Here is a 20,827-nt window from a genome sequence, read left to right as displayed (position 1 = left end):
CAAGTTTTGGGAACACATATTTTTAGACCAGAAAACTGATAAACCTAAACTTTGACTGTCAAATTAGAAATGGGAAATTCAGGTGAATGTTAGATCTAGTAGATTTCAATACAATCTAAAGGCATTCTAGCATCACTTCCAAATCGGAAGTGTTGGAGGACTGTAGTTTCTTCAATCCAAGAACCTATCCTCCAATACATTCATTAATAAAATGTAGGATTTCCAAAGTGTTTAATATTCATTTCTTTGTCCTTCTAAATATCTTTGTGAAGTAGGATGGGAATTCTAAAGATAAGAGCATAGAAGACTTAGGCAAAAAGAAAATCTCAGACGAACACTGAATCACATTCCCCAATCATATTACAAGGACACTGTATGAGGTAGTTCTGAAATCACCATCCCAAGGCCATGCTGCGTGACTGTAGGACAGGATGTGCTGGAAGGAGAAACACCCACTGTGACCTATAAGAAGCCCTTGTGGGAGGATTACTCCAGTGCATTCCCCATTAGAAGGGCACATCCTTCATCTTGCACTCATTATCAATCCAAGGATCATATAAAATGATCAGTTGGGGATTTTTCTCTTCAGAAGATGCCAGCAGCATCTGAGTTTCCTCATCAAAGGAAGACATGTCCAGCCCGAGCACCTGCAAGGAACAGTCCGGGTGGTTCAAGGCCTCACATAGCACCAGAGCCCCATCGTGGTCCAAAGGGATGGAGTGTAGACTCAGATGCCTCAGTGTTTTGCAGATGGTGAGAGCAGAGGCAAAGTCCTCACAGCAGGCACTGGTGAGCCTATACCTGTCCAGCCCAAGATCCTCTAATTTACAGTTAGGATGCTTCAAAGCTTCACGCAACTGTTTGACACCATCATCTCGTATTTCATTATGCCCAAGTTTCAGGGTTTTTAGTTTTTCATTACTAATAAGAACAGAAGAAATGTCCCTACAGCAATCTGAAGTGAGGTAACAACCCACCAACCACAAATTCTGTATGTTACAGTTTGGGTGCTTCAAGCTTTCACATAGAGTCTTGATTCCGTTATCTTCCAGGAAATTGGACCCCAGATCCAAAAAGGTCAGTGATGTGTTGCACAAAAGGAGTTGGGAGATGTAGTTACAGGAGTCAGAAGTAATACAACAGTGCATTAACACAAGTGAATCCAGCACACAGTTTGGCTGCTTCAATGCATCGCACAGTAACATCACTCCTTCGTTCATCAGGGGATTTTCTAACAGGGAGAGATGCTTCAGCTTGTTGCAGAGGAGAGCAGAGGCGATTTCTTCACAAGCGTCACTCGTGATGTCACATTTTTTTCAACATCAACTGTTCTATGTTGCACATGGGGTTTTTCAGTGTCTCACACAGCTGCCTGGACTGCAACATAGGAGAGATTTGTGCCCTGCAGGATCAGGTGTTTCAGGTGAGCATTATGAAGAATGGCCTTAAAGAAGTGTGGACCATTTCCAAGGTTAGAAACAAAATGAATCTCGAGCCTTTGGAGTTTACTCATGGGCTGTGCCAGTGCTTTACAAAAAATCATCAGGGAGGCATCATCTAGGCTCCAGTTGTCCAATTCCAAATCTTGCAGGTTCTTGTTGGTGCTGAACACTGAACAAAGTTTCTGCCATGAGAGGAGACTCTCTTGAGGTGAATTCAAAGTCATCTGAAAAGACGTTTTCTACACACAGCCTAAACTTCTGCAAATTATGGCACTGTTCCAGGCAAAATGAAAATATCATCAATTCCTCCATATTAGTTATATGAATGTTAACTTCTTCAAAGAAATCCATTACTTGTGCTATAAATTCTTTATCCTGAGTTTCAAATATATCAATAAACAATTCCTGGAAATCGACCTCTCTCTTATGGTGTCCACATTGACTTAAAGTTTTTAAGAATTGGGTTATTTCCTGCCTTATATCTCGTAACAGTCGAAAACCAAAGCTTGTCTACAGAATTTTGGTTACTTTTTCTGTTGAAAACCCGAACACGAATAGCCGCATTTGAGACAAGTGATCTTGTGCTTGACACACTCCTGCTGCTACAAGCTGGGTCACACTCCCAATGGCTGGGTTAGGGTTGTCTTTGGGTTGCTGCAGCAAATAGAACATGGCAGCACAAAACTCTTGGATACAGACATGGATGAAAGTGAAACAATCACCACTTCTTAGAAGGAGGCTCATGCCCACCCACATCAAAACATCAGATTCAGATACCCCATTTCTCCTGAGATCCCCATGGCAAAACACAAATGTCAAATTCCTTTGGCAGCCAAAGAACACAGGCCTTTTAGCCGGGTTCTGTTTTGCTTAGGTGAACACGTTTCACTTCTTGGTTTGAATATGTCTATAAAAAAGGATGCACACAAACAGGTGATGTTACACCAGGCAATATTTAAGTCTTCTCCCCTCTCTAGCTGAAATTTCAGACAAGTACAGACCAACCAACATAGAAAGGGATTTTGGCACATGGAGACTAGGGGTCTGTGGTGTCTCACAAAACTAAGGACTTTCAAAACATTCTTCTTCTCACAGAAGAAGTGGGTGAAATACAGCTCCATTTCATGCTCAGAAAGTCCTAGCAGATAGATGTATTTGGGATGCTGTAGCAAGAAATGATTTTTTTTCATACCCACAGCTCCTAATGCGATAAGCAGAGAGGACTCCGGAAGGAGTTTTTTCTGCAACAAACTGCTCAGGATAATGGGGATTGGCTGCTTCTGTGTCCACTCATGGCACAAGTTAGTCTTAAGTTCCAAATCAAATTTCAATTCCTCAAGGCCATCAATGATGAACAGAATTTTCTGTGGTTGGGAAAAAATGTCTTCAATTTGCTCTGCAGACTCAGGCCAGTCCCCGGAGATGAGCTCCCCCAAGCTTGCTTCTTTAATATTGTTCATTTCATGGGCAGTGAGGAAGAAAACAAACGTGAATCTGTCTTTACAGAAGTTTCCCTCTGCCCATTCCAACCTTATTCTTCTCAAAAGGGTCGTTTTTCCTATTCCTTGAGGACCATGCAAGACCACAGTACGTGAACACTCTCTAAACTCCTCAGCAGTATATGCGTCATTCACTCCTTCATAGTCGTTATTTGTGACCTCTTTGTAGAGCCTCTCAGGGACCTGAAGACAAGTTTCCTTTGTCCAGACAAGATGGAACTTTTCCTTCATGTGTTTTCTGTATGGGTTTATCTTTCTAATCTCTTCCTGAGCCTTCAGCCAGAGGTCTCTTCGATCCATCTGAAGAAATATGCTCAGTGTTACCTCCTATGCCTTTTGTCCTGGGTAATGCTTGTCTAACAGCTTTGCTAGGTCTTCTCTTGAGGCCTTCTTTAGCTCACTCCAGGAAATTGGCTTGAATTCAGACTTCACAGGTTGTTGCTTGAGCAGCTCCTTAAATTTCCAGAACTCTTTCCTTTTGAGCTCCTTCAGGTACCACAACAAGCCAAAGTCAGAAAAAAAAGATTCAGCCATTGTGCTCCAGGGTGCTGAGCTCACCTGTCTCCAGAAGAAAATCTACAGAAACAAGAAAAAGGTGGGATCCAGTCTGGTTCTGGTCCTCAGGGCCACATGGATTCTCCCTCATTTTTGAAGGACAATATTGCCAGGTGTATTGTTGTTCTAGTTTGCTAGCTGCTGGAATGCAACACACCAGAAACAGATTGGCTTTTAATAAAAGAGGATTTATTTTGTTAGTTCTTCAGAGGAAAGGCAGCTAACTTTCCACTGAGGTTCTTTCTTACATGGGAAGGCACAGGATGGTCTCTGCTGGCCTTCTCTCCAGGCCCCTGGGTTCCAACAACTTTACCCGGGTGACTTCTTTCTACATCTCCAAAGGCCTGGGCTGAGCTGCGAGTGCTGAGATGAGGAATGCCAAGTTGCTTGGGCTGTGCTACACTGTGCTCTCTCATTTAAGCACCAGCCAATTAAGTCAAACATCATTTATTACAGCAGGTATGCCTCCTAACCGACTGCAGATGTAATTAGCAACAGATGAGGTTCACTTACCATTAGCTCATGTCCACAGCAATGAAACTAGGTACATTCACCTGGCAAAGTTGACAACTAATCTAACTACCACAAGTGTTCTTGGTTGGAAGTTTTCCTCTTTTAGTATCTTAAATATATCATACCATGTCTTCTCATCTCCATGGTTTCTGCTGAGATATCTACACAGAACATATTCTTATTGAGTTCCCTTGTATGTGCTGGGTCACTTTTCTCTTGCTGCTTTCAGAATTCTTTCCTTTGTCTTTGATATTTGATTATCTGGTTGTTAAGTTTCTTGGAGTTGGTCTATTCATGTCTGTTCTATTTGGGGCATGATATGCTTCTTGGAACTGTAACTTTTGTCTTTAATATGAGCTGGGAAATCTTAGTGATTATTTCCTCCAGTATTCTTTCCACCCCTTTTCCCTTCTCTTCTCCTTCTGGGACATCCTTAATACAAACATTTGTGCTCTTCATGTTGTTATTCAGTTCCCTGAGACCCTATTCATATTTTTCCATTTCTGTTTCTGTTGTTTTGCATAAGGTTTTGGATGCCCTGTCCTCTAGTTCATTAATCTTCTGCCTTTTCAAATCTGTTGTTTTTTTGTTTGTTTGTTTTTTGCTTTTTGTTTTTGTTTTTTTGTTTTTTCGCTATTGTAATTTTCATTCCCATACATTCTGCCATTTGTTTTTTTCAAGCTTTCAAATTCTTCTTCATGGTTTCCCAATATCTTATTTATATCCTTCATCTCTTTGGCCATATCTTCCCTCAACTTGTTTTGATTTTTTATTTGATTTAGCATGTCTGTTTGAACATCCTTAATTAGTTGTTTCAACTCCTGTGTCTCCTTTGAAATGTAAGTTGTTCTTTTGGCTAATGTCTTAATTTTTCCTACTGTGACTCATAAATTTTGTTGGTGCCTATGTATCTGATTTCCTTGATTAGTTTATTTGGGAGATCATTCTCACTCTTTTACCTAAAGTTTTCTTACAGGTTGGCTTTTCTCTATATCTGTTCTTTGACAGTTCAGTTCAATTTGTTCTAGACCCCTAGCCTGGCTTCAATTTAACTGATCAAAATTTTTCACCTCTGTTTTTTTGTCCTGCCTAAGTGGAACTTGTTCTTTTTTGAAGAGGGTCTCCCCAGGTATTATTGATTCCAATCTAATTTTCCATATCAGACAGGCCCAGATCTCAGGAGGAGGGTATAATCAGTATCAGGTTTCCCTGAGGATAAGACCCAGCAGGTTGTCACAGTTTCCTGTGAAGGCTCCAGACTTTATGTTTTTTTTTTTAATCTTTCCCAGCAGGTAGCACTCATCAACCCCTAGCTCCCCACCCATGTAAAATTATTTGGTGACTTTAATTCTCAAAAGACCTGTCCCTTCCAGTGGTGTGGTGAAGACAGAGGCTGTGATAGAAGACGGGCCTAGACTGTTTCTGTTGTCCAGCCCCTGGGGTCTGAATTCTCTGAATAAGGGCCACTACTTAAGCTGGGCCCTGCCACACTTTTTCTTGGGGAAGATATTCTCTTTAGGAAATTATCTCCTTCACCTGACTCTCAGACCTTTCTTAATTCCACTCTTGCCTGAGACTTTCTCTAATGAGCTTCTTAAAAGATTTCAAAAAAGAAAAAAAAAAGAAGAAAGAAAGAAAAAATCCCTTTTCAGAACCAGTCCCCAGCCCTCACGTTTCTTGAGTCAAAGGCTGGAGTTGTTACCTGGCTCAATGTGTCCCTTTTCTTGGGGCCCACCCCTTCTCCAATATTCTAAGTTCAGCTGACTCTGCAAGCCTCTGTTTTCGTTTTCATTTTGTTTTGCTTTGTTTGTCTTATCTCATTTCTACCAGGAAAGACTGCAGGATTCCTTTCCTGATTGCTCTGAGTTTATCTGTATTTGGAGCTTATATTCAGCAGTACATGCTCATTCATTAAAACCAAGTTTGTGTCTGATTGAGCCACCTTCCCTTGCTCCAGTAAAGACTGCTTTTTCTTTTCCCACAGCAGCATATCTCCACCTGAGCCTGCAGTGCAAATGGGGAAGGGGTGCCAGTTCATTCTGTGCCATGATCTCAGCCCTTCCACCCATTCCAGACTGGTATATGATCTGTATAGTCATGATGTCCCTCAATTTCAGACAGTTCTGGCTATTTAATAGCTGTTCTAGAGGACTAACTAAATTCCACACCTCCCTATGCCACCATCATCTGTTTTTTGCATGAGGTTAATGTTGACTTCATAGAATGAGTTATGGGGCATTCCCTTTTCGAAGAATTTGAACATGTTTGATATTAATTTTTCTTGGAATGTTTGGTAAAATTCACCAGTGGAGACTGATCATGTTTTCTGTGTTGGAAGATTTTTCTTACTGATTCAAAGTCTTTCTTGTTAAGATATTTTATTTTTCCTTGAGTCAATGTAGGTAGTTTCTGTATATCTAGGAGTTTGTCCATTTCATCTCATTTATCTAATATCTTGGCTCATAATTTTTCATAGTATTCTCCTATAATCCTTTTAATTTCTGTGGAGTTGGTAGTAGCATCAACCTTACATTTCTGATTTTAGTTATTTGCATACTCTGTCTTTCTCCCTTTGTCAGTCTAGCTAAAGGTTTGTTGATATTTTTTATCTTATCTAGGAACCAACTTTTGATTTTGTTGAATCTCTCTAATGTTATTTTATTCTCATGTTCATTATCTCTCTCTAATCTTTTTTCTTTCCTTCTTTCTGCTTGCTTTGGGTTTAGCTTGCTTTTATTTTTCTGGACCCTCTAGTTGTGAGGTTAGGTCTCTTATATGAGATCTTTCTCCTTCTTGAATGTAAATATTTAGAGCTATAAACTTCCCCCTTGGCACTGCCTTTGCTGTATCCTATATGGTTTAATATGTTATGTTCTTATTTTCATTCACCTCATGATATTTCCTGATTTCCCTTCTGATTTCTTCTTTAATTTTTTGGTCAAGTCTGCTTTGTTTAATTTTCACATATTTGTGAATTTTCCATTTCACTCTCTGTTATTGGTTTCTTGTTTAATTCCATTGTGTCTGAAGAAGATATAGAGCATGATTAAAATATTTTAACATGCTCCATGGGCACTAGAGAAGTGTGTGCATTCAGTTGCTGTTGGGTGAAGTGTTTTTGTTGATTTATAACTTTGCTCAAATACTGTTTTTTCCTTATTGACATTATGCCTAGGGGTTCTATCCATCTTGAAAGTAAAGTATTGAAATCTTCTCCTATCTGTGTAGAGCTGTCTATTTATCCCTTCAACTCCATGAATATTTGCTTCATCTATTTAGTTGCTTGGCCCTTTTGTTTATATATATTTATAATTGCTATACCTTCTTGTTGAATTGACCCATTTATAATTATATGGCCACCTTCTATGTCCCTCATAACAGTTTTTCAGTAAAAGTATATTTTATTTGATATTAGTATAGGTACCTGAATCTCTTTCAGGTTATTGTGATCAGTTTGTGTGTGTGTGTGTGTATGTTTTCTACTCTTTCAGCGTACTTGATTCTTTGAATTTAAGGTGAATCTTTTGTCAAGAGCATACAGTTGGGTTTTCTTTCTTTTTTTTTTTTTAATTCACCTGCCATTCTCTGCCTTTTGAATGGACAGTTAGTCCATTTACATTTAAAGTGATTATGGATAATGTAGGACTTTATTCTATCATTTTATTTGGCCTTTCTAAGTCTTAAACCTTATTTTTCCCTTAATTCTTCCATTAATTACTAATTTTATATTTATTTGAGTTTCTGTATTGTTCTATTTTGAATGTCTTCTCAATTTTTTATATAGTTCCCTTGTAGTTATTGTTGGACTTAAATTTAATATCCTGTATTTATAACAATCATCTTTGATCTGATATCAGCTTAAATAGCATACACAATTACTATTCTATCCCCTCACCTTTTTGTTGTGTTCATTACTAATATCTTTATATATTGTATTTCTAAAACTATAGATTATCATACTTTTTATGTATTTGCATTTTAGAAACTGTAAGAATTAAAAATGGAGCTATATAACACAAAATACAATAATGCTGGCTTTTATAATTACCTGATTGATTCCCTTTACTTTAGAGGGCTTTATTTATTTATACCTCTTTGATCCACTGTCTATTATCCTTTCCTTTCAGCCTGAAGAACTCCTTTTGTCATTGCTTCCAGTGCAGGTTTAGTTGTGAGAAACCCCCTCATCTTTTATCTGGAATGTCTTAATCTCTTCTTCAGTTTTGAATAACGCTCCCACCAGATATAAAATTTTTGGAAGACAATTGTTTTCTTTCAGCACTTTTTCACCACTGTGTTTTTGCCTCCATGGTTTCCAAAAAGAAGTCATCATTCAATCTAATTGGGACTGTCTTATACATAAGCCATTGCTTTTCTCTTGCAGTTTTCAGAATTCTCTCCTTGTCCTTGGCATTTGAAGTTTAATTGCTATGTGTCTGAATATAATGATTACTATTCTGTGCCAAATATTTAAGCTTTCTACCTACATTACAACTATCAGGTAACAATGCTCTTTAGTCTTTATAAGCCTTTCATTCAAAGTAGAAAAATATACTTAGTATGTATACTTTTATGTAGCTCTAATGAAGTAAAGTTTGAACAAGATTTAATGTATGTTTACCAAATAGAAAAGACAGTTATTAATTTGCAAATTATTCATCTTTTCATTCTTCTAGGCCTTGACATGAACAACTTAACATTCAGATAATTCTGAAACTGCTATACTAATTCTAAGTAAGCCAGTCAGGTAAGTGATGATAAAAACTGAAGGCTCAAGGTGTGTGTGAGGAAAATTCTATGCTTTGCATAAGCAATTGCCTAATTGAATATTCAAACACAGACTTTAAGCTTATACAAGTTTTATGATCATAGCTTAAGTAACAACCTTGAAAAGCCTGGGACGATATTTTAAAAATAATTCTATTCATAAATTGTGGTGAAATGTCATAGTAATAATTACATTGTTTTCAGAGAATGCAGTATGCATCATATGAAAGGCTATCAAACTTTTCTTTCTATATAATAGTGCTATGGACTCAATGAATCATCCATATGATTCACTTACGTTTACTTTTTTTTTAGTAAACGTTTTTACTTATGTTTAGGAAAAAATTCTCAATATTACATTTCATAAGTTTGCAATTGACTTTTTTGTGTATATACATTAAATCTTTCAGTTCAGTTGAATCATGAAATATTTTTTAATGAATCATAGTTATTGAATTTTGATACATTACATTCCTGTTTAGAAATGGTGCCTTTCATAGATTTTTCTTCCCTTTTAATTTTCAACTTTCCTTTTTAATGTTTTGTGGATGCCTTTTAAAAAAAAGTTTACAGGAGATTTTTTGGAAACCTACTAACAGCCACTTTGTTGTTTACTTTCTTAATAATAACATGGAATTGAATGTCTCTTGGATGCTTGCGATGGCTGTTTGTCTGTCAAGATGACAGTTAGAATACCGTGAAAGATATTTGCCTTCTACTCTGTCGATTATGAAATGATGCTCTCTACTCTCTAAATCAGTGATTCTTTATCTTTAGTATATGCTAGAATTACCATCACTGTCAGCTTGAAGGTCTCTTAAATAAAACACAGACTATAAGGCCCCCTCCCCAGCTGGGTGGAATTTCTAGTAAGTTATAGATTACTGATGTTGTTAGTGTGGGTCCATGGACCACATTTCGAGTCCTGATACTCTAGATTGGTGTTTCCTAACTCTGGCAGAAAGTTAGCGGTGTGTAGGGAGTTTAATAAATGCAGGTAGTTCTTGCTTTACATCTCAGTGCAGGACTGTAAGAATGACCATGCAACGTGCAACCTGAAACTGTACAAAGTGATCTTAATAATTAATCAGTAGGAAAATTATAATTGTTTCATGACCTTTAAATATTATTCATCAAAATATTTAAATCTCTCTTACTCTCTGTTTAATAGCAGGTAAAACTTTTTAAATAAATGAAAAACATATTACATATTACTATATAATTTTAAATGTTATAAGCACAGAATTAAAATGCTTTACTTCTTTGTAGAAAAGTTATCAAAAGTAATTCGAACAGTGCTTGCCTTTTTCTCTTTGTATCACTTGTGATATACATGAGCATATTTTCTGTGGTTTTCACAAATTGTTAAATTCCTCTTTCAATGTTGTAAAATATCTCCAAAATTTCCTTTAATGTGAAGTTTTGCTGGTGTCACTTATTGAGGACAGCTTCATCCTTTTCATCACAACCCCTTTCTTCTCTTATAAGTTTTCTTTCACCAAGTTCCTCTGGTTGCAAATCTAGAATCTATCTGTGCAACTTCCACAGTGTCAACATTTCCAAGGTGAACTATATCCTATAAAACTCCGTTTACTCTTGATTTGCACTTCACCTCCAGCATTATCACTTCTTGTTCCTTTGCTGCATTTTTATCTTGGTGGACAAGTTTCTTTTTGTGATTATCCATTTTTATAAAATTCCATGTGGATTTATCACTGAAAGACACACTTTGCTGTCTCTGCCGAACTGAAAAACAGATGTTCAGTGGCCAATCAAGGACACGCTTTGAAAACAGTGACTTGATTGAACCTGACCATGATGGCCAGCTGTTGTTTACATAGAGATTTGTGTACTAAAGTGCTGGCAGTGAATTTTGTACTTTATACAATTACTCACAGTTAATATACCATGGTAACTGAAATTTTAATCGGGTTGTCTGGGAACTGTTGTTATTTAACTGTAATAACTGAAATCTGCATATTAGAAGCATGCAAAGTAAGGATTACCTGTAATAGCAATGCCTAGTCCCCTCTTCAGACTAATAAAATTAGAATCTCTTGATGGGAGTCAGACAATGATGCTCTTCTAAAATTAGGTGATGATAATGTGCAGCCAGTTCTGAAACCACTGCTCTGGCACAGAGCTTCTCAAAACTCATTTGGAGGGCTTGTTAAAGAACTTGTTCCTGGTACCCATTCCAGAACTCCTTTTTCAGAAATGTGATGAATTTTACCTGTTCAAATTATCTGACAAAGTTTTAACTAAAGTTTGAATTTTTTGCAAGCTCTCAGGTGATGCTGCTGCTCCTGGTTCATGGAATATACTTTGAGCTGATTTTTACTGTAAATACAGTATGTCATCTGAATGTGAAAACTGTAACTGGAGCAACTACTTTTGTTACCATGTGAAAAGCCATCTTTAGATGTATTTGGCACATCAATGAGAGCAGGACTCAGAGAATTATTGTGAACTCATGATGTAAATCTGATGATTTAGAGACCTTCGAAGTCAAACTACAACTAAGTTCAACCCTCCATAGATTTTTTTTTTTAAGCTACATAAACCAACAAATCTTGAAATTTTAGCTTTTTTCAATTAGGTGTTCTGTTATTTATAAGAACGCATCCTCATAAAAGGTTAGATTCACTGTTGTGTTCATTTTCCTTTAAAGCCACAAGTTCTGCGTGATTTTTCATTACTTATTTAAGAAATGGACAAAGTATAAAAAGATCTTCATGCTTTTTAAAATCAGGTGTAAGAACGAATTGAGAAGACCCCATTCTGTTTTCTAGTGTGTCCTATCGCAATTCAGGATTTCAAACCATTGCAGGTATTTTCAATGTGAGTGGTGAAAAAGTTGTTCATAAATTTATTCAGTGATACCACTTGATTTCTTTATTGATTTTAAATGATTGTAACTTAATATTTTGCTGTTAAAGTTGGTATGAATTATTTCATTAATAAAAATTATCAATACTTTAACTTGTTACATTTAGTTAACAGTCAGTTTAGCAAAATGACTAGAGCACAATCATTTGTCCTTCCCAATTCATCTAAGTATGTACCTCCAAGATATTGGATAAATATTATCCATTTAATATCTCTACTTATATTTAAACACACTGGTTAAATTTATACTCAATATTCTTTCCCTTGCTCTGGTGATTTTAATCTCCTAATCCCTCTTTTAGTTTTTATTTTCTAACTCCTTCCTTCCTTCATTCCTTTCCTCTTCCCTTCTTTCCATGCTTTCATCTTTCCATCCTACCTTTCTTCCTCCTTTTCTTTCATTGTTTGTTGTATTCAGTTTCTAAATTCCACACTTTGGGTATAATGATTTAATGCCCAGTGATGAGGGTTGTGCTATGCAAATTGTAAGAACACTTACTTCTTCACAAATGGGACTATAATCAGTGAGGTAAAGGTTAAAATGTATCATAGCATACATGCAAAAACCATTTTCTTTTTCCTAAGAGGACTGACATACTACCTGCTCATAAAATAAAAGTAAATTTATATCAACCCTTGCTACAAAGTTTCCAAAGGTGATGGGGGAATATATGCTTTGACCTTGGCTGAATGTAAAACTTGAAATGAGTAATATAGCAAGATGTGCTTGTGGTGGACATAAAATGACTTATTTCTGTTCTTGGCAAACAGCATATCCTGTGCTTGCCGCTTTATTCCACCTTAAAAAGTAAAGTTCTTAAAATATAGCTATATTATACCACTGAATTGCAATTTGGACTGAGTTGGCCAGATGACACTTTTAGAAGCTTTCTGTCACACTATTTGAATAATCTGCAAATTAGTACATATTAGATTGATTGTGTATACATAGATTTAAATATATCATAAGAATACCTGTGACCATTATTTTTCCTATGGGAAAAATTGCAATTAAGATAATAACAAGATGTAATTCTCCTAATTTTAATGAAATGTAATAGTAAAAAACCTTTTGTTTACAAGCTTTGCACTTAAATAATTTAATGCTTTTAAACCTTCTCTTGTAGAGAATTCTAATTTCTCTTCCTAACTTCTATTCATTGTAACTCAATGCTTCTTCTTTTTCCTCTCTTTTCCATTGCAAAAATATTTGTATTTTTTGCTCTAAGTGTTTCTTACAGTGTCAATAATAAAATACTCTGACGTATTCTCTGATACTGAAACTCAGTTAATCAGCAAGAAATGTAACCCTAAGAAAAGAACTTCCAGGCAGTTTGCAACTTTTTGTGAAGGAATATAGTTTACTGGGTACCATATGTTCCCAGAGCCAGTGGTTTTTAAGCTTTTAAAGACAACGGCACTCTTATATGTACTCCAAAATGTAATGTAAATAAAGACATTGACTGTTGTTGAAGTAGTGTTGGGAGCTTATCTAACCTCAAGGAAACTCTGAAAAACACTGGTTTCACAGGGACATGAATTTTAGGCCTGCAGTTAGAGAGTGTCCCATGTCCTAAGATATTTTCTTTTCCCAGCATTCCATGCAATATTTATTTTAAAGAATGTGCAAAGTTATGTTCTAAATCCTGCTAGTATTCTTACATAAGTTTATTCTTACACATGATTATTTGGTTCATATAAAATACAAGTGATAAATCTGACAAATAAAAATTACATATTATGGCTAAAAATCTTACCAAATGATGTTACTGAAAGAAAATTCCAAGGTACTCAGAAAAAACCTAAATGCAGGTGGGGGGTGGGGGAGTTAGTTTGGCAATCACAGCACCAGAGTCTGTGTCCCAACCTGCCTATTTTAACCTTACCTCCTCACTGGGCCAAATTTATACCTAGTGAGTAGTGTCATTGTTAGTTATACTTCAATTTTAGTTCCCTGATATCCCATTGCATTAGTCCTTATGGCAGTATTCCTGCTCTGGTTTCTGGATGTTCATGTTTATGTTGCCATTTTCAGTAGATTGAATTATGTACCTGTACCCTTATTTTGACATGTTCCTAATCTTTTTTTTTAATGTGCTGTATGATGAGGGTCATATTTCATTCTTTTTCCATGTGACTATCCTGTTATTGTAACAGCACATTTGTTGTTTTTTTTTTTTTTTTTTGCTGGAGGAAGTGCATGGGCTAGGAATTGAACCCGGGTGTCCTGCATGGCAGGCGAGAATTCTACCACTGAACTACCCTTGCACCCCCACATGTGCTTAATCTTAATCAGCATTCCTGTGGGTATACATCTATTGTAAATAGGATCTCTTGAAATATTATTTCAAATCAATGTGAGGGCCAACTGAATGAGGCTGAGTTAATCTAGATTACTGGAGGCTTTACAAAGAGAAAGGAACCAGAAGCCAGAAGCAGAGAAAGCCATAGGGAGGGGCCAGGAGCTGGAAGTCATTTGAGCCTGGAAGAGAAAGGAGAGGACATCACCGTGTAACATAAGGCAGGGCAACAAGCCAAGGAGCCCTCAGGGACTGGGACAGCAGCGCCAGAATACTGTGGACTTTGGGGAGAACACATCACATTGCTGCCAGCTTAGTTTTGGATTTCCTCTAACTTCAAGAAGTGAGCCAATACATTCCCATTGTTTAAGCCAAACCAATCTGTGGTATTTGTGATAGGAGATTTGGAAAACTATGACATAATCTATGGACAGAACTCTTGTTTCCTACATCCTCCATTCCTCCTCCCAGGTAATTCCTGAGCTACTCTACCAACACCCGCCTTCCTGTTACAGCAGCTGAACCTGCTGTTTGTTGTACTTGCTAGCTCACAGGAGCTCATTTAAAGCTTATGCTTGACAAAAATGGAAGGAAAAAAGGAAGCCAAGTTATAATATATTCTGAACAACAGATATTTCCCTTAAAACATTATTAGCTTTAAGCTTACCAGGTAATACAGCAGCTTACCCTTTTATTAAAACCTCACCATTAGGATGTTTTGAGCTATATTCAGCTAAATAATGACTCATTACTATAAATCTTATTCATAGTAACAGCTGTAGTTGAATCCTTTAAGAAAGGACAGATGATATCCACTCAAATGAATACAGTGGATTTATCACCCTTCTATTCAGCGTCTCAGATGAAACGATGTTTTCATGTAAATAGTTGTAAATAGTTTAATCAGTTGGCAGCTGAGTTGATGTAAGAGATTATGCCATTAATAGCTAAATATCTATAGTGCTGGTAACTAGGAATGCAGTTAATCTTCTAGAGCATTTACTTACTAATATACTGAGAGTCCTGTCTAGTCAAGCTTTGTGTCAGGGAAAAAGATTATAGATATAGATCATTAAATAATAGTAGCCATATAGTTAGGGGAAAAAAATCTCAATGAGACCCAGAGATAGTAAATGACACATTTAAATAGCCAGTTCATAGCAGAGCCAGGGTAGAAATTTTATTCTCACGTACTGGACTGATATTCTTTCTATATATTAAGAATAAAAAAATTTACACAAACTACTCACAAATGATAAATTTGAAAAATCTTATAAATGCCAGATTTTTGACCTGTCTAAAAAGAAGTTCTTCTTATCTCCATCTCAATGTTGAGGAATCTGAGTCTTGGCAGTGCTTATGTTGCTCAGCGTCACCCAGACAAAGAGCGATGGAGCAGAATTTTGGCTCATGCCTGTATGGATCTAAAATCCGCATTCTCTTTATAGATCCATGTCGCTTTTTTCTCTGAGATAAAGGAAATACTGACCACTGGAGTTAATATTTTGAATAGACTGTTTGACAATCATGATCGGTTGGATTTATTCAAGGCCTACCACTGCAACTCGTTCAGGGAAGCCAATACGTAAGCTCTGAATTACTGTGCAAAGCTTCTGTGACCAGGATTCTCAGAGACGTGAGTCCGATCCCAGGATTGGGTGCACAATTGGCTAGGTGAACTCTCAGTTCATGAACTTTCAGTTCTATTTTCTCTATCAATAAAATACTGGATTAAGGACAAGATAGAGTTCAAATTCAGTGGCTTATTATTTCCAGTATTTGGTCTCTATTAACATCTGCAAACTGTTCAGATTAACTCTCCTCTCTGGGTGAAATATCTGCTTGCCCTTCAGGGTGATCTACGAGTTATTATTTCCTCCATATCTTTACATGTTCACTGAAGGTACATCCAGGAGTTTAACAGATTGGTTTTGCATTCGCATCTAGATACAATTAACAGTAACAAGCAGAGGCTGGTACAGGGTAGAGAGTAGTACACTGCTGAGTGTGAAGGTCTGGGTCCTAGTTTTTGACTGGACCATATAATAGCCATATGACCTTGGGTTAATCTTTTCCTACCCTTTCAATTTTTGTATTATATGAAATGGAGAGGATAATTTTATCTACTTCCTAATGTTGCAAAATAAGTGGAATACTGTATTTTATAACATGCTAAGTAAATGGAAGAAATTATTATTAACACTTAACCATCCAGTAGGACTCAACTTAGAAATTTAATGCAGGATCTTGGCAAAAACACAGTTTTTAGAAAATCAAATTTATAAATTGCTGTTAGGAAAATAGGACTTTTAATGTGTCCTAGTGGAATGAAGAAGGATAATTATTTTTAAGAGTTTTTAAGAAAAGAAAATCCATTCAGTGCCAAATTCCTGTGACATAATTATTGAAAGAATAAATAATTTAGAGAAGAGAAAGTGGGGACAGTAATTATCAAAGTTATAGAAAGGCAAACAGGACAGTAAGAGTAAGAAAAAGAAATATTTAATTGACCAATTCCAAGCAAACTTTTAAAGCCCTAAAAAAATGCCTTCTAATGTTTATGAAGACTACAAGTTCTCTAAGTTTGTGTCCCATAGAATTTAAAACACACTGATGTTCTAAAATTGAGGTTGTGCTCATTTATAATCATTTATGGAAAGCCGTGAACCTTATCTGTAAAGAGCATATAAGTTAGAAACTTTAGATAAAGAAAATAAAAATTCTCTTCCGGTATCTCACCAGTTTAGTGAATTTTAAAATGGAAACTTGGGGAAAAGACATAAAAAATATTGAGATTAGAAATTGAATATGGCCTGTGGTATAGTCTTAGGCTGTTAAAGTAATGAAAAAGAAGACTGACACTTCATTGCATACAAGGCAGTTATTGTACTGCTTAGGTTGTACAGAAACCATTAAACCTCTCTATTTAATAGGCAATTTTATTCAGAACATATTTCAGGGCCTTCCTCAAGTTCCAAGTTCACTAGGCATCATGTTTCATCTCCCCAGCATTCAATATACTGTTTGTCAATCCAATGCTATTTTCTACAATCAGTTTTCATGTTCTCTTAAAAACTCTTTTTTAAATTATTTTTCATGCTTTTCTGCCAGATAGGATTTGAAGTGGACATACTCATTTGTTTATATGAGATAGTGGATATCTACTATATAGTTGGTAGAAATATTATAATACTATGGCTTTTCAATAGTCAACTGTTATGAAGAGTCTGGATTAATTATTCACAAGCATTGGGTGCTGTTCTAGTTTGCTAGCTGCCAGAATGCAATATACCAGAAACAGAATGGCTTTTAAAAGGGGAATTTAATAGGTTGCTAGTATACAGTTCTAAGGCTGAGAAAATGTCCCAATTAAAGGAAGTCTATGGAAATGTCTAATCTAAGGCATCCAGGAAAGATACCTTGGCTCAAGAAGGCCGATGAAGTTCAGGGTTTCTCTCTCAGGTGAGAAGGCACATGGGGAACACGGTCAGAGTTTCTCTCTCATCTGGAAAGGCACATGGTGAACACAGTCAGGGTTCCTCTCTCATCTGAAAGAGCACGTGGCAAACACGGTGTCATCTGCTAGCTTCTTCTCCTGGCTTCCTGTTTCATGAAGCTCCCTGGGAGGCATTTTCCTTCCTCATCTCCAAAGGTCACTGGCTGGTGGACTGTGCTTCTCATGGCTATGTCATTCTGCTCTGCTTTCTCTGAATCTCTTTCATTCTCCAAAATGTTTCCTCTTTTATAGGACTCTAGAAACTTATCAAGATCCACCTGAATGGGCGGAGACATGTCACCACCTAACCACTCTTGATTAAATCACATCTCCAGGGAGATGAGCGGATTACGGTTTCAAACATACAGTATTGAATAGGGATTATTCTACCTTTATGAAATGGGATTTAGATTAAAACATGGCTTTTCAATACATCCTTTCAAACCAGCACAGGTGCATAAATAGGTGAGAACTTGTTAACATACAGATTTCTAACCCTTATTCCCAAAGATAGATTCTACAATTGGAGCTCAGGAGTCAGTTTTTTTTTTTTTTCATCAGCACTGTTCTGGAGCAAGTAATATCTGGATACATTAAGAGGCTATGAACTTGATATTTGTGAATATAGCTGAGAGGAATTTGGAATTTCTCTAATTTCTAAAAAATTCTAAAAAATTTTTAAATTTGTCTCAAGGGAAAGAGGAAAGGAGTAATATTAATTGAGCTAAGTACTTTGCACATTATGTCTTAAACTTAACAATACATTCTGAGGGTTGGGCATTATCATACCAATGTTACCATAATTTGTAGAATGAGAAATTAAACTTATGTTTTTATCAATGTCCAGGGAATTTGGCTTTTTACTATCATCCATTAAAAAATCTTCACACCTAGAAATAACTCACAATATTAAATATACTAACATATGATTCAGTTGCTATTCAGTGTGATTGGGGGCAAAAAAGAGACTTTTACAGGAAGTACTTTTAGAGATATTTTGATTTAAATATCCAAAGGACTAGTAGGATGAAATATGAGTGAAGGTCAAAGTGTTCTAGTTGTTGAGATAGACAAATAAAGATTGTAGGTTCATTTAATAACTGACTAATATTTCACAGGAATGAACACCATCTTCTAAATGTAAAGGGAAAAATGGGTGTACAAAAATTGAAATTTATTAGATTTTTGTAAGGGAAACAATTGAAGCAGTATTAAAATTATTATTATTATTATTATTATTTTTACATGGGCACGCACCTGGAATCAAACCGGGTCGTCTGGTATCTCAGGCAAGCATTCTTGCCTGCTGAGCCACCGTGGCCTGCCCTGAAGCACTATTAAAATTTGGAGGCAGGATCCTTAGAATAACCCTGCCTATTTATTGGGTGGGTTATTATTGTTGTTGTTTTGTGTGTGTGTGTGTGTTTGTGTGAGAGAGAGAGAGAGGAGAAAGAGAGGAGAGAGAGAGAGAGAAGGAAGGAGGGAGAGAGGGAGGGGTCAGGGACAGGGCAAAGACAAAATTGTATTTATGTAGTGGGAAAATTTTGGATGTTGATTCTCAACCTCCAGCATCAACCTCCCTTTTCATCTTGATCTTAACTGTTTTACCCAATGTAGGGTTTGCTCCATGGATCATATCCTAACTTTCACTGCTTCCCACACCAAGTTTCTGGACTATCTTCCTTGCTTGTCTTCATATCCCAGCCAAAGCCTTTTGCAAGTTTGGGGTCAAACTTCTATAAATTTTCTACTCTCATTTCCCCCATTCAGGCCTTTGGATCAAATTTAGCCTCCTCTATGTCACTTTCCAGAGTTAATTCAAGAAAAAGAATTCCTCCCACAGCATGCATTTTTGGATAGGGCACATCCATGACCATTTAACACGAAGACTCATGCACTTGGCTTTACCTTCCTTTCTTGACTCATAACGAAAGAAGAACTTGTAAATGAAATAAAACTTCAAAGGGAAACAGAACTGTGACTATAATCTGACAGGTGTAATTTATCAGACAATTAAGGATGTGAGTAGAAAACTAGGCACACATGATTTTATTAACATTATTGAGAGTTTAAAAGATGTTAATGTTTTAATTTTCAAGAAATAATCAGCAATTATATGTAAAATTTGCAACACTGAATCAGTGTATTGGTCACACGAGAATATTAAACATTTAACAGGGTAAAATTTTAAAAATGGTTTTATGATGGCATGTTTACTCTTGAGTCAAATAAATACATAGAGAGATACTCCTTTCTTGTTCAATGAATTCTTTCTAGTATGTTTACTAATCACAGTGTGCTTTTTAAAGCTCATGTGATCCACTTGCATTCAGTTATGTATTAGCCAGGAAACTAGAGGGCACCATGGGCATTTTGTGGAAAAAGAGGCTTAACACAGGGTGTTCGAGGCTTAAAGTAGGGATAACCATTGGAACTCTGGGGTCAGGCTGCTGTGGGGAAATTCTGAAGTGAGGGAATCAAAGGAGTCAGCAGCCTGTAGCCTGGGAGTGTGGGATTCACCATGGGGATGCCTAGATCATTTGGCAGAAGCAGGAAGTCACTGCAAATGACTTTGGCTACCTGCAGGGATGAAAGTACAGGCAAAATCCTGCATCAGCTCTCTGTTTTTGCCCTTATATTCACCCACAGGCTTTGCTGGAGGCTCCTGGTTTCTCTTCTCCTGCCTTCCAAATCCAGGGTGAACGACTTTCATTGCTATCATCTGATGAGAATCCAACAGGAAAGATCTTTGACGGGTGGAGATTATAGTGCATGTAAACAAACCATATCTGAAACAATGGAACATCCTCAATCAGTGTCATTCACATCTTTCTTAAACAGTTCAGCAATGACCAATTCAGAATAACTTAAAGGAAGCTTCCATTTTTCTTTTTGGATCCTTCAATTGCTAGAAAATTCACCTTATTTACAACTAAGCAACATCCTTTATCCTGTATTTTCTTTAACTTGCCTCCTTGCTCTAGGACTGTCCACTGGCATGCATCTTACTATATCTTCTCCTTTGTTCATAAGAGGAGGCTAAATATTCTGGTTGCTGTCTTATTTTCTCACATCAAGCAGATATAAATTATAGGATATTTTAATATTTGGAATTGTCACTACAGAATACACCTTAGTTTTCTAAAATGGTGATCTTAGTAGGTTGATGTAGACTGATCCATGCAAATTACAGAGGAAATAACTGTTTCTATTAATTTAGACCAACAATGTTATATATATGTTCCTGACACTCATCTGAATCTTGCAGATAAAAAAAAACAAACAAAAAACTAATGCTAGTTTTTTTGGTTGTTTGTTTTTCATAAATGATTGTCTCTTACATAATTTCAAATAAGTGGAGAATGT

General features: G+C 36.5%; 1 long non-coding RNA gene and 1 pseudogene across 2 annotated transcripts in view; both read right to left on the bottom strand.

The window, feature by feature from the left end:
- The window catches only part of LOC143682708 (uncharacterized), an 83,632-nt gene that overhangs the window by 51,516 nt on the left and 11,289 nt on the right, over positions 1–20,827 (bottom strand). The window contains exon 3 of one of the 2 annotated variants that reach the window (XR_013175240.1): positions 20,042–20,250. This is a non-coding gene — a long non-coding RNA (uncharacterized LOC143682708). Of the gene's footprint in view, positions 1–19,595; positions 20,251–20,827 lie in introns of those variants that run through there. The other variant, XR_013175239.1, reaches the window with a different exon arrangement.
- LOC143682707 (NACHT, LRR and PYD domains-containing protein 9 pseudogene) lies at positions 507–3,475 on the bottom strand (annotated as a pseudogene).

The sequence above is a fragment of the Tamandua tetradactyla genome, chromosome 5 (assembly GCF_023851605.1).
Source record: "Tamandua tetradactyla isolate mTamTet1 chromosome 5, mTamTet1.pri, whole genome shotgun sequence".
NCBI classification, from domain to species: Eukaryota; Metazoa; Chordata; class Mammalia; order Pilosa; family Myrmecophagidae; genus Tamandua; species Tamandua tetradactyla.
This window is presented reverse-complemented; position numbering and strand designations above follow the sequence as displayed.